Source organism: Xiphophorus maculatus, chromosome 10 (genome assembly GCF_002775205.1).
Source record: "Xiphophorus maculatus strain JP 163 A chromosome 10, X_maculatus-5.0-male, whole genome shotgun sequence".
In the NCBI taxonomy this organism is placed as follows: domain Eukaryota; kingdom Metazoa; phylum Chordata; class Actinopteri; order Cyprinodontiformes; family Poeciliidae; genus Xiphophorus; species Xiphophorus maculatus.
The window spans coordinates 7,772,294-7,785,009 of NC_036452.1; positions in this window are offsets into that span (position 1 = coordinate 7,772,294).

The window sequence follows — 12,716 nt, forward strand, 5'->3', positions numbered from 1 at the left end:
AAGCTTGGCACCGCCTGCCTTTATGAAATCAGGACCCGAGGCAGGGGGTCGCTCTTTGTTGCATGCTGAGTTCAAAAAGCAGCCTTTGGGGGTCTATCTCCTGAGGGGATACACCATAGACACAAACGGGGGGTATCCTACTGGAGTGATCCCACTGCAGTTAACGTCATGTGTGTTTCTGACCTTTAGGCTGGCACCTGCCATAAAGTCACAAACATAAAGTGTTTTTGTTTTGGTAACATGATCCCTGTTCTGCAGCCTAGTGCTGGAAATACCTGAGACGGAGCCTTGCAGAAGTATTCATACCACGTTTAACTATTTCTAACATCCACTTAAAACTGTTACAGTATAGACTTTTATTTAACATACATTTGTATTGACCCCATCTAAATGTTGTTGAATGCAGTGAAAACAATGTGATTTGCATTAATACTCAACAGTGTTAATGTTTGTCTAGTTTGGGTTTAATGCAAACATAAAATATGCAGGTTCTTAATGACTTTACCACAACAGTAAAAACCTTTTTATGATGAATTTAACAACAATTTTAAAGCATATTACTATCACAGAGAGCCTGAATACATGCTACTTCAATATTTTGTGCATAAATATAGGTCTTTAGTGGTATGCAAAGCACTTTGACTTGCCTTGTTGCTGAAATGTACTATATAAATAAAATTGATTGATTGATTAATGTCGCTATCTTAACAAATTTACCAGAGACTGCATATTTGCCCATTCTTCCACACAAATCAGCTCAGGCTGGACATAGAGCTTTTTCAAGCATTAACTTGGAGTGTTTGGGAATGCTTGTTGCCACAGATTCCTTAATTTGATTTAGGTTTGATCAAACCCCCTCTGTAGCTTTGGTCAGGTATCCTATGTTTATTCTGTTTGGACAGACTATTGTAGGACAGACATTTGTATTTCATTGTTAAATTGAATAAGAAACAAAGAAGAAATTGTGGAACTGTTGTGGTACTTTTGTAGGTAAGAAATCAGCTGCAATATTTGTGCATTTTCATTTTAGGACAATTGGGAACATGCCAAAAAAAAATCACATGAAGTTTTCAAGCACATTTTTAAAATTTATAAAGCTTTGGAGATACTTTTCAAATGAATTATGCACATACTTTATTAACATAAAATGTATGCATTAATTTATCCATATCATGCTAATTTATGGCATCATCATGTTAAAACTAGTATCAGAAGTGTTTTTTAGTCTAGTCTAATTTGTGTTTAAAAAGATTTTTTTTAAAAGAAAAGGGTAAAATGTAAAATTGAATAATGTAAAATAAAATTTTTATTATGAATTTTGTTGCTTTCAGTAAACTTAAAAACTAGTTAGGTAATATACATTTTTGTTCTCCATTATGAAATAAAGTGTTTTTCCTCATCCTTCCTTCCCTGTTTTATCTCTTCTAATTTCTTCATTGCAAGTGTCAGATACATATGGCCTCTTTAGACTGCTCATAATTTCATTCTTGAAGTTAAATAATCAACATTTCTCTGCCTCCATCCAACAAGGTTATCTGTGTTTTCGTAAGGTGTTGTATTATGAATTATAGGGCCTAATTAAGGTAATTAAAAGTTCTCTTTTCATGTTTCTTTATCATTTTTGATCATTAGTGGAAATTCCCTGCAGTGTTTGGATGAGTAATGCTGGCTTCTCCTGGCTGCAGATTAAAGGTATAATCAGCTGAATATTGATTTGTTGACTGAAATCCTGGAAGCTGAGGCTTGTGTTTGTAATACTTGGTGTCGTGACCGCTCTTTCCCCAAGCCTCCTTTTTTTTTACTACTTCTTGTTTGTTGGGGAAAGAAACATAGACATAAGATTGCAAATGCACCTCGGATATTAGGGTTCATATGCTAATAAGGATATGTTGATATGCTAATTAGCCATTCTTATACTTTTAGTACCATTAGTACTTACAGAAATGGTTAATATCAAAGTGGGTAACATCAAAATGGCAAATTCTCAATCTTGGCACATTTGCATTGCATTACATTGCATTTTCCTCATATAAATTAAAATTTGGAGACAGTAAGTTCTTATTAAAGTCCTCTCATGGAAGTAATATGCACATTAAAAATCTAAATGTTGCAGTGTACCATATAATTGAACTCAGACTTGTTCAAATCAGGTTTTAAATCAGATATTTTGAAGGCTGATGTTGAAACTTGTTTTATGTGAGATCAAATTTAAACTGTTTACTGTTAATCTACAAGTAATTCCAAATCAAAAACAATTATTCTTATACTTATAATACTTATAATAACATGTTAACAGAAACAGGAAAAAAAATACAAAAACTAAACTTTTACTACCTGCAACATTTGATTAGCTAATGTGTGACCACAGCACCCCACTTCAGCCCAAATTTGATGTTTAATCTTGATATTCTTGAAGTTTGTTCTGTAATTTTATACAAAACATCTATAAAAAAAAATCTGCTTGTCTGTTGATTTAATTTGTAATTCAGATTTGTTTGAACTCTGCATGATTTGCATGTCTGATCACCTTCCTCAGTGTCCTCTATTCTTCCTCAGAAGCAGCATAGTCAAAGCCTTTTAGTGGTAATTTAGCAGCTGAGAAGCTTCCTTCTCCAAAGGCAGTTCCTTAACTCTTCCACAAAACCTGCTTGCGTCGCCTTTTACTCGGGCTAAACAGCCTGCAGCTGAAAATACTCTCGAAAGAGGAGGTGCAGGCAATGTATAAATCCCTGACAACAGCAATTATTTATTAGTGACAGATTTCTGTGGCCACTTACAGTTCAAATATTTCCTCTGCAATTGATCCTAAAGGAAAAAATCCATTTTATGTGAGAGCTGCAGCTTTTAACCAAACTGAATGCTTGCATTGTAAGGTCAAGGATTGAGTGAGTGAAGTTATTTTTGCTCCCGTTATTAGATTGCCTATCCATCACTGGACTGTCACATGATTGATACTGACTCAGCTTGAATGAAAGATGATGCAAGGCCATGTCTGCCTTCACACAGGAGTAAGGATTGGACCAATTATAAAGGCAGATGGTGTGAAAAAAAAAGCTATTGCAGGAAGTGAGGAAGGAAACATTCGGCTGCCCATGTTGTACTGATCTCTTTTTACAATTAAAATGTTGGTGTTTTTGTTTTTGCTCAACTTTATAAAGAATGAAATAATGATTGCCAGCATCTAGGTACTCTAAGAGATCTGAGCTGATTAAAAATATTTCTTCTTAATGGTATAGCTTTCTATGCAAGTAAAGCTATAAGCTAAATGTTACTGTGTGGCTAACAATAGCATTTCTTTCTACCAATAAATCTCACAGAGCGTTGCGACTTGGTATTTCAGCTTTCCAGGCTGCATTTTCTTGCATTATGAAAACATTTTTGTGAATATTATGAAACTGTGTTCTAAAGAAAACCACAAATATTGAACCATAAGTAAAAGGGAGTCAAATGCGCGTGTTCTGTTCTCAGTATGTTTCTGAGAAAAGACCATCACTATCAGTAATTACTACTGGATTTGTTTTAATATGGATCTTGGCATGTCTCTGATTTTGTTTAGCTTCATCCTCAAGGACAAACTAATCTGTCTGTATGCTGAATGAAAATGCCCAAATAAGAGTTATGTATAGACAATAATCAAAACATCACTCAAAAAACTGGAATTGTCCCTTTAAGTCTTAAATAAGTTTACATGTTTTGGGGATAAGATACCTTCATTTATGGTGATCGTTTTTGATTTAGGCTAAATTTGGGAGCACTGCACGAAACACATTTTCTGTCCCAAATCAAATTCTGACTTTCCATTCTCAAGTCTATTGACTGAACCATAAGCTGCGTCACTGAACGCCAGCACCGGCGGCGACCAGTGGTCTCGCTACCAGAGGAACAGCCTGTCACAAGACTTGGCGTCGAGATCAATGGAGGAAACCCACCCGGAGATGGATGATGGGAGAACATTACCACTAATAAGCGTCTGCCACGCTGTACAGATAGTCGAGGTCTCACCTGCTGGCTGCTATCGACTGGAAACAGAGAGGAAGGACCCAGAGCTGTCCATCCAGACCCAATTCTTCCTGTTCATTATTGGCTATAAAAGGTGCAAGTGAAATAGAGAGGGGTTGATGCTATTCTCACTTCACATCTAAATTTTATTTAACAATTCTTTTTATTGGCACTCATTTCACTTAATTCATGCAAGAGGAGGCACAACTTAGTGTTGAGAGTATAGAAATTTGCATACTTTTCAGAAGCTTGCGTTTGTGCTTAAAACAAATTAGTCCGACGTGCAGTTCAAATTGTCCGAGACTTTGAATTTTGAGTTTTCATTACCACAAGAAAACTCAAAGCCTGTAAGCCATAGTTATTAAAATTGTGAAAAAATAAAACTTGAAATATTTTCCAGATATACAAGACAGCTCAAAGTGCTTTACATCATAAAAATACAAAAGTACAAAGTCATAGAATACACAGTCAACAACTAAAACATTACATTTTATCTAGTGCTGTCATTACACATTCATTTATTATGGTTCAAAAGCAACTCTAAACAGGGTTTTTAGTTTAGATTTAAAGGAACTCAGTGTTTTGGCTGTTTTATATTGCAATTTTACACAATATTTTGCAGATTTTAAATAGAAAAAAATAGTTGAAAGCCATATATCCGTTTCCTTTCACTTGACACGTTTCACTACTTTGTGGTGGCTTATCACATACGATCCCAATAAGATGCAAAGATGTATCAATGCTCGTCCTATCAAGTGTCTTATTGCACCATTGATATTATCAAGGATATTCAGAAACTGGACCAGTGATCCAGATATCTTTGAAAATGAAAATGAGCCTGACATTTTCACTCAAATAGGAACAGAAGAAACGCATCTAATTGTCTTCTTTCTGACATTTAGAAGGAAGCCCAAAAAGAAACAGGACCAAGGCCACCCTTACAATCTTTCAATTAAAGCCCAGACGTTATTTTAGGTGTCTGTTTTCACTCACAAAGGGACTGTCATAATGGCCATTCTGGCATTTATGAGGAAACTGCTTCCGAGGAAGGAGCTACGTTTACACACCATATTGGCGCGTAATTGGGCGAGAAGCAAGGGTCCATTAAGTAATCTGCCAACATAAATTACGTGCCAAGAGTAGACACGAACTGCTTTGACAGAACAAGTCTCATTTAAGGCAGATTTGGACTAAAGTGGCGATTATTCTCTGAAAGAATCCTTAACATTAAAATTCGAATCTGGTTGGTTTTACGGCAGCTCATAAATTGGGAACAACTTAGAATATTATTAGTTTTATTTTTCTTTTCAGTATACGAGACCTATTTCCAAACAATTGTGTATTTTACAAGAATTGCACTGTAACTATGTCATAAGCTCTTCAGTTATTCCCAGTGATTGTTGTCATAATTACCAGAGTAAAATGCCTAACTTCAAACTCTTCACACACACTGCTGTCAGTGGCTGCTTCAGCTGGTCTAATGAGGCTCAGCTGCATGACAACAGGACATCCATTCATCTCAAGGTAAATTACACCCTGCTCAGCTTCAGCTATGTGTTTTCTCGAGGTTTCCAAACTATAATCCATCTAGGGGGCTGCATATTAGCTGCAACCACACTACTGTAAACATAGCACCTAAACAGAGTTGGCACCATATGATTCATTTTGGGATTGGAGGATCAATAACCAATTTGAAGATGACCTGGTGGAGAGGGTCCAAGCTCTCTGCTTCGATGTGCGGCGTAAATCTCCGCCGGTGGATGCGTTTCTGGTCCTGCCATTGCTCCTGCTCTGCGGGATGATTTATGCCTCGTCCTTCTGACAGGTCCAACGCTGGTTGGGCTTTCACCGAACAGCTCTGGCTAATTTGAGAGGCTCTCTGTGGAAACGGGATTTTCTGTGAATTGTAGGGATGGTAAGTGAAAGGGTCAGGATGTGAAAGTAGCTCCAGACAGTCATGACTTGTATAGATTCATGTTTGCAATTATGCTTTTGTGCACACATGCAGGTTCATCTGATTAAATCAGAATCCCATTGAAAAGTGAAACTCGCATACAGTTGAAACCAGATGTTTACGTACTTTGTATAGAAAGATGCAATCATTTCTCCTTTTTTATCTAAAATAAAACAACTAAACCTTTCTTCATTTTTTTCCATTTGCTAAATGCCAGAAGAATGAAAGAGATACATTTTTTGGAAATAAAATAGTTTTAATAAACTTGTAAATGCCCAGTCAAAGTCAAGTAAACACCTGTATGCCTTTAAATAATTTAGGAAAACTCAGATTTTATGAGCTTCTAATTGGATAATTCAAAATACTTCAATTCAACGCAAGCATACATATGGATGTATTTTTAAATCAAAATCAAATCAAATTTTATTTGTATAGCACATTTCAGCAGCAAGGCATTTCAAAGTTTAAGCAGCAACCCAACACACACTGCTTTCTTTAGGACGTCTTATGTCATGTTTTTCGTCCAAGTGGAGCATTAGAGGGCTGACAGACTAGACTGCAGGATGATGGGCTAGAGGAACCTTGAGGTTGCTGGTTGTGGTAATTCTGATCCTGATGATTGTTGCACTGAGAGCTTGAGCAAAAGAAATCCCAGAAATAACAGGTAGCAGCTTGGGGGGATAACCTGGAATTATGAAACAAGGAAGATCATTAGTTTGAGCTTATGTGTTCATTACATAGTGTAGGGAATGAACACAGGGAAGCTTCAGAGCAGCGAATGAAAACCCAAAATTCAGTTTATCTAAATGTTAAAACATTACCTACACAATAAAAAGGGTATCTGATGCAGAAAATATCAACCAAGTTCAAGTTATGTCTATGTAATGCATTTATTACATAGTTGGGGCTCCTTTTGCATGAATTGTCTGTGTGTGAGGTGACTCTTAAGATATTGACTTCAGCTGCAGTCCACATCTCGAGAGTATCCCCTAAACTCTTAAATAGATTCTGACTTCACAAGCCTCTCAAGGCTGCTGTTTTTCTTGTTCTGCATGTTTGCTAATTCAGTTTTTCCTTCCACTCAATTTTCAATTAACATGCTATGATAAGCCAGCTTCTTTAGCAATCCAATACTGTGGCTTACTCTAGTCAGTGGCGGTCACTGCTGGAAAAAAAATGTCAAGTCAGCAGTCTGTCTCATGATTGCTTTGCCATGACAAAACATTTACATTTGATAAAAATTAATCTTTTTTTATTGTTTTTGTGTTATATTGCAGTTTTAAAAAAAAAATATGTGTAACAAGTCTATGTAATATATGAGTTTTCATTTTTTTATTTAAATACACTTTAATAAATTATTATAATTATTATAAATAAATTTATTGAGAGGCACCTGTATCTACTTTAAATATTTCACACGTTATGTAGATAAACCAAAAAAAAAAAAAAAAAAGCAAGAGCGTGGCAAGTAAAACTCTGGAAGGTAAAAGGTTGTGCCAGGCTGATCTTCAGTCATCCGCTACAGTCCTGCAAAGTGACAAACACTTAAAAGCCTTCCTCACATCGGAGTAACAACCGTTCGTCTGCCTGCATCGGCCTTTTCGTTCAGCATGGGTGCTGGTTACAGAAGAGTCAAATCTGAATGGATCCAGAGCGACAGGAAGGAAAAAAGTTAGATGGAAGGAACTCATTAGGATAACTGCAGCCTCTTTTGAAACCCGCCTCAGTAATGCAGAGGAATTTGTGAACTGGCCATGAGTTCTGGAGGATCTCTCATAATATTTGACAAGTGAAAACCACCACCAGGCAGCTAATGGCCGTACTGTCATGAAGGCAAATAAAAAGGCATGGCTCTGCATGCATGCAAGCTTTGCATCTCTGGTCATGTGAAGCACAGTGTGCAAAATGCAATTCTCCTCCCCACCCCCCACAGTTCCAGAGCAGATCTATTTTCCTGTCAAGCCAGATGGGAGATGTAGAGATTGTGTACGTTAGGGAAAGTGGTTGACGCTGAAAAAAAATAAAAAAAGAATAAGAGCGTGCTTCATTTGGTTTGTGGCTCCCAGGTGGCCATTTGTCCCAGTAACGTTGTCCCTGTGGAGCAGAACGTCGTGGGGTGGAGAGGAGATGAGCAGAGGCCTCTGTGGGCAGTAACAGCGTTCTGGAGCCCACAGCTGCTGCTACTGGCTCCATCACTTTCAAGACTCCAGTAACTAAGAACACGCTCCATGAAGCAGCTCCTGCTTCCTGATTCCTGCCAATTACAGCGGCCCATTAATGATGAACAAATGCTGTCTCGGCAGATGGGACAGTAGAGGTGTGTTAGTTCACTCTCGGGATAACGGAGGAGAAAAAGGCTGATGCTGATCAGCTTTTTAGCTTCCTGTTGAAAAATCAGACCTAATCTGCAAAGTTATAATTGAATGTTACAGAAAGCATCTCCACTTATGATAGGACCATAGTACAGATAAGACATTGACAGGTGAGAATGTGCATAGATTTCCCAATATGCCACTGATTTGATATAGTTTGTGTAAAGAAATGTTAGACTTTTTCAACAGGATTTGTTACTGGCACATGTTTTGGGTACAAATATAATTGATCTTTTGAATCTGCATTATTGCCAGAAAAGGCTTTCTTGTTTGCCATACAGTCTTAATGAAGCATCAGTACAGCTGACATAAATTTAATTGAATTCAGTTTAGTTTGATTCAATTTAGTTTAATTATTTTTTATTCAGTTCAGTTAAGCTGACTTACACAGAGTGACATCTCATGAAAAACAACAGATCACTGTACAAGAGTAAAAAAAGTAATATTTAATACGTGAGTACCTTTAAAAGTACAAGTTTAAAAATAATTATTGAAATAAACTGAAGTAAATTTTTTTTTCAACGAAGCCAAGGTAAATGCCATTGACTCTTAAGAAATAACAAAACTTGAACTTTCTTGGAGCAAGTTGGGAAAAATCACAAAGCAGAAATGCAAACAGCACCTCAGGGGATTTACACACTGTGATCAACGAACACATCAGGCCGCATAGATCGCAAAGGAATTCCTTATGATATAAAAATAATCCAAGCACTAAGACGTAATTAGAAGCATGAGGAGGTTTATGGGCCACACAGATGTGTTAATTTTTGAATTGCCACTTTTGCAAAAGAAAAAAAAAACATATTCTTCTGTATGCATTTATGGGAACATTTGTGTTTAAATAGCACAAAAGGGATGGTGGATAGAGAGAAAGGGAGCAGGGTCAAAGCTGGATAATTGTTCTGTGTTTTAAAAAGCGAATTGGGAAAGCAGTGCGCTGTCTGATGACAGAGCAGACTCTCCTGCTGGGTCTCTGTCACAGGGAAGGGCCACATCTTAAATCTTTCTCTTATAGCTACCAGCAGTGTGACAATATCTCACTCTGGAGGAGGATCTTCGGATTTTTATGGACGCTCTGGTGATTGAAAACCAATAGAGGAAAAGGGTATAAACCACTTAACTATAAAACAAGAGTATCTAAACAAAATGAATAGTGTACTGATACAGGGATTGTCAACCGTCGCTGTTGACTTTAACTATAAGTAATTTTTTTTTTGTGAGATCTCTTTGTGAGCCACGAGCGTTTGGCAGAGGAGCAATGGTCTTATCAAGGCTGCATGTGTCCTGGTGTAAATAAGCCTGTCAGGTTAGTTCATATGTAATAGAGGACAGAGCTGAAGGATGACGCCTCTGCCTCTTTATGGCCCTTCCAGCAACACTTGTCAAGGAAACTGGAAATGCAGGACAGCGCAGATGCCCAAGACAAATAGGCTTTGTTTGTATGGTTTACAATTACCCAACAGAAAGAAACTATAAGACTATAAAGCCTTTTCCACATCTACACTGAGATGACAAAAACCATGGCATGTGAGGTGGGATAACGTCTTTGGTGTCAAATAAGTGAGAAGATTATCTCTAATCTGATAAAAAAGCAGAAGTCAAAGCATTTGTAGGTCAACCCAAAATGTAAATTACTCTTAAAAGCAACAAATAGAAAGCTTTATTCTGCCTTTTTTCTTAATCGTACAAATCACCACTCAGAAATTTGATTAAAAAAAAGAAAGAATCCTTCCCATATTTCAAAGACATTTTGGATCATTAAACAATATCCCCATCGTGTGCTTTTCATATGTGCTTAGTCTGCATTTCTTTCCAGATGTAATGGTATCTGAAGAGTGTCTCACTGAGCAATTAAACTCAGGTTATCTTTGGTTAAAGTTACAGGGATTTTATGTAATTTTCTGACTTTATTTTTTTTAACTTTTCATTTGACAACAACGGTTTTGAGAGTTACATTACTGAACTATTAAAATAGGTTTTTATTAAAGTAAAAGTTTTTAGAGAGGGCCTCAAATATTAGTAAAATACTTTAGATTTAAGCAGTTGTGGTCCCTACAACCATTAAATGCCAAGGCTTGCTTTATAGTTATAATGATATTCTGTTCAACATGTTATGTAAAGTTCGGGGATTACTTGTTCACACATAATATTCTGTGTTTCAATTTGTGTAGTTATACAGACTTATAAGTTGTGCAAAGATTTAAAAAAATTAAAAGCAGATGTGGCAAACCACTCAGGTCTTTTGGTTCTATTTTACTCTGCATTCCCAGAACCAGAACGATCATGGAGAAGTAGCTTTCAGTTTCTATTCTCCACTAATCTGGTTCAAACTTCCAGAAAATTACACAACACCCAAAACACTGAATTTATTTAAATCAAGGTTTAAAACCCATTTGTTTAAAATTTTTGAAACATTGATCAATATATTTTATGTATATTTGCTTGATGATTTTGATGATGGCATTTGACAAAATGATTCCCAATTGGTTCCTTTGTTATGTTTTTGTTGTGTAAATCACATTGATTTGCCTCGTTGCTAAGATGTGCTACACAAATTAACTTGTCTTATCTTGAGAAAAGGCAGTTTTCAAATAAACAAGGTCTTGGTTTTTTTTTTTTTTTTTAGGCTGGTTTAAATATACCAACTCATTATTGATCATGGCAGAAACAAGATGCTGAGCACAATAAAAAATAATAGTTTCTATTTACAAGGAGAATTATGTGTCTTCAGTAACTGGGAGGGATTCTGTGGACAAAATCCAATTAATATTGTACAAAAAGCAAAAAGGAGTTTTCTTATTAAGCATGAAGTTCTCAGCCACCAGTGAAGTCTTATTGGCTTTCAAAATGCTGCAAAAAAGAAAGGGAAAAAAGAATCAACATCAAGAAGCTGTTGATTCTTCTTCTGATCTTAATCAATCTATCTATCTATCTATCTATCTATCTATCTATCTATCTATCTATCTATCTATCTATCTATCTATCTATCTATCTATCTATCTATCTATCTATCTATCTATCTATCTATCTATCTATCTATCTATCTATCTATCTATCTATCTATCTATCTATCTATCTATCTATCTATCTATCTATCTATCTATCTATCTATCTATCTATCTATCTATCTATCATCAGTATTTTACTGTATATTTGGTATTTCTTTCCAACTTCAGAGAAATGGGTGGTTGTTGCTTCACCCCACTCCCAGTAGGTACAGCTTTAAGTTGTGTGTGCCTCTACCACTTTTGTAATGTGGAAACATTTTTCCAAAATCTTTGCAAAATAGATTGCTTAAATTATTATTTAAGTGTTGTAATCTGAAGCATTAGTTTTCTGTCCTATATAGAACTTTGTACATAGGTCCTGTGCATGGCACATTGTTAATGCCGAAAGCATGGACTATTAGCTGTAACACATTTTGGTTGAAACCAGAGCAGTGGGGGGATGCGACACAAATACTGGCTGCAACCTTGTGATGAAACCAGCATGGCCGGTTCTGCTTCTATCCAATGACCCAACCAGAGTGGCGTGCAACAACTAGTATGCATGAAAAGTTATTTCTCTGCCAACAATTCTAGTTTGTTGTCACACAGTAATAAACCACCACATCATTGCTATGGAATCATGTGTTTTGCAAGTAAAAGTACTGCTTTACAGAGTTTAAAAATAAAAGAAGACAATATCTCTTTTCAAATAAATTGAATCTTCACTAGCATTAAGCCCCTACTATGTTATTTGAAAATAAAATGTTTTCAGACTTGTTTTCTTTACTTTTTCTCCTTGCTTAGTGGCTGTTGCCATATGCTGGAATCTAATCATATCCTGAAAATGATCAAGGCCAAAAAGGCAGTAAAACGTCGCCTTTGAAATGTCTGTGAAGCATCTGTTTTAGACAGAAACATCTGTCTGATGTGGTAACAAACTCAAAATATGGCAAAAATTTCCATATATGTTTATGGAAAGGCATCTTATTTGAGCACATGGCTCTTTACGTGTAGCACTATCATTTTAAATACTTCAGTGTAAGTGTTAAGGGTATCTTGCGTTTTGTAATGAGCTTCCTGTTGTACTTTTAGATCTCTGCCATGGAGCAAAATCTATTTTTCTCTTTTTGAAATTATGATTGGTCTTGTGCAGGCACTGAGCAGATGGCGGTATCTACCTCGTGAGGAAATGAGCAACAACTGTGCAATTAGAGAGCTGAAAAAATACTGATAAAAAAAAATGAGACAAACTAAAAATAATAAACCAACTAAATTATAAAGCAAAGAATTAATTAACTCCTCCACTAGTATTTGGCTTAATAAATTAGGAGAATTTATGTTGAAGTGAAACATGAAATTACACATTAAAAGAAAGAGCTCAGCCTCTCCTAAGTGAGGTTCAGT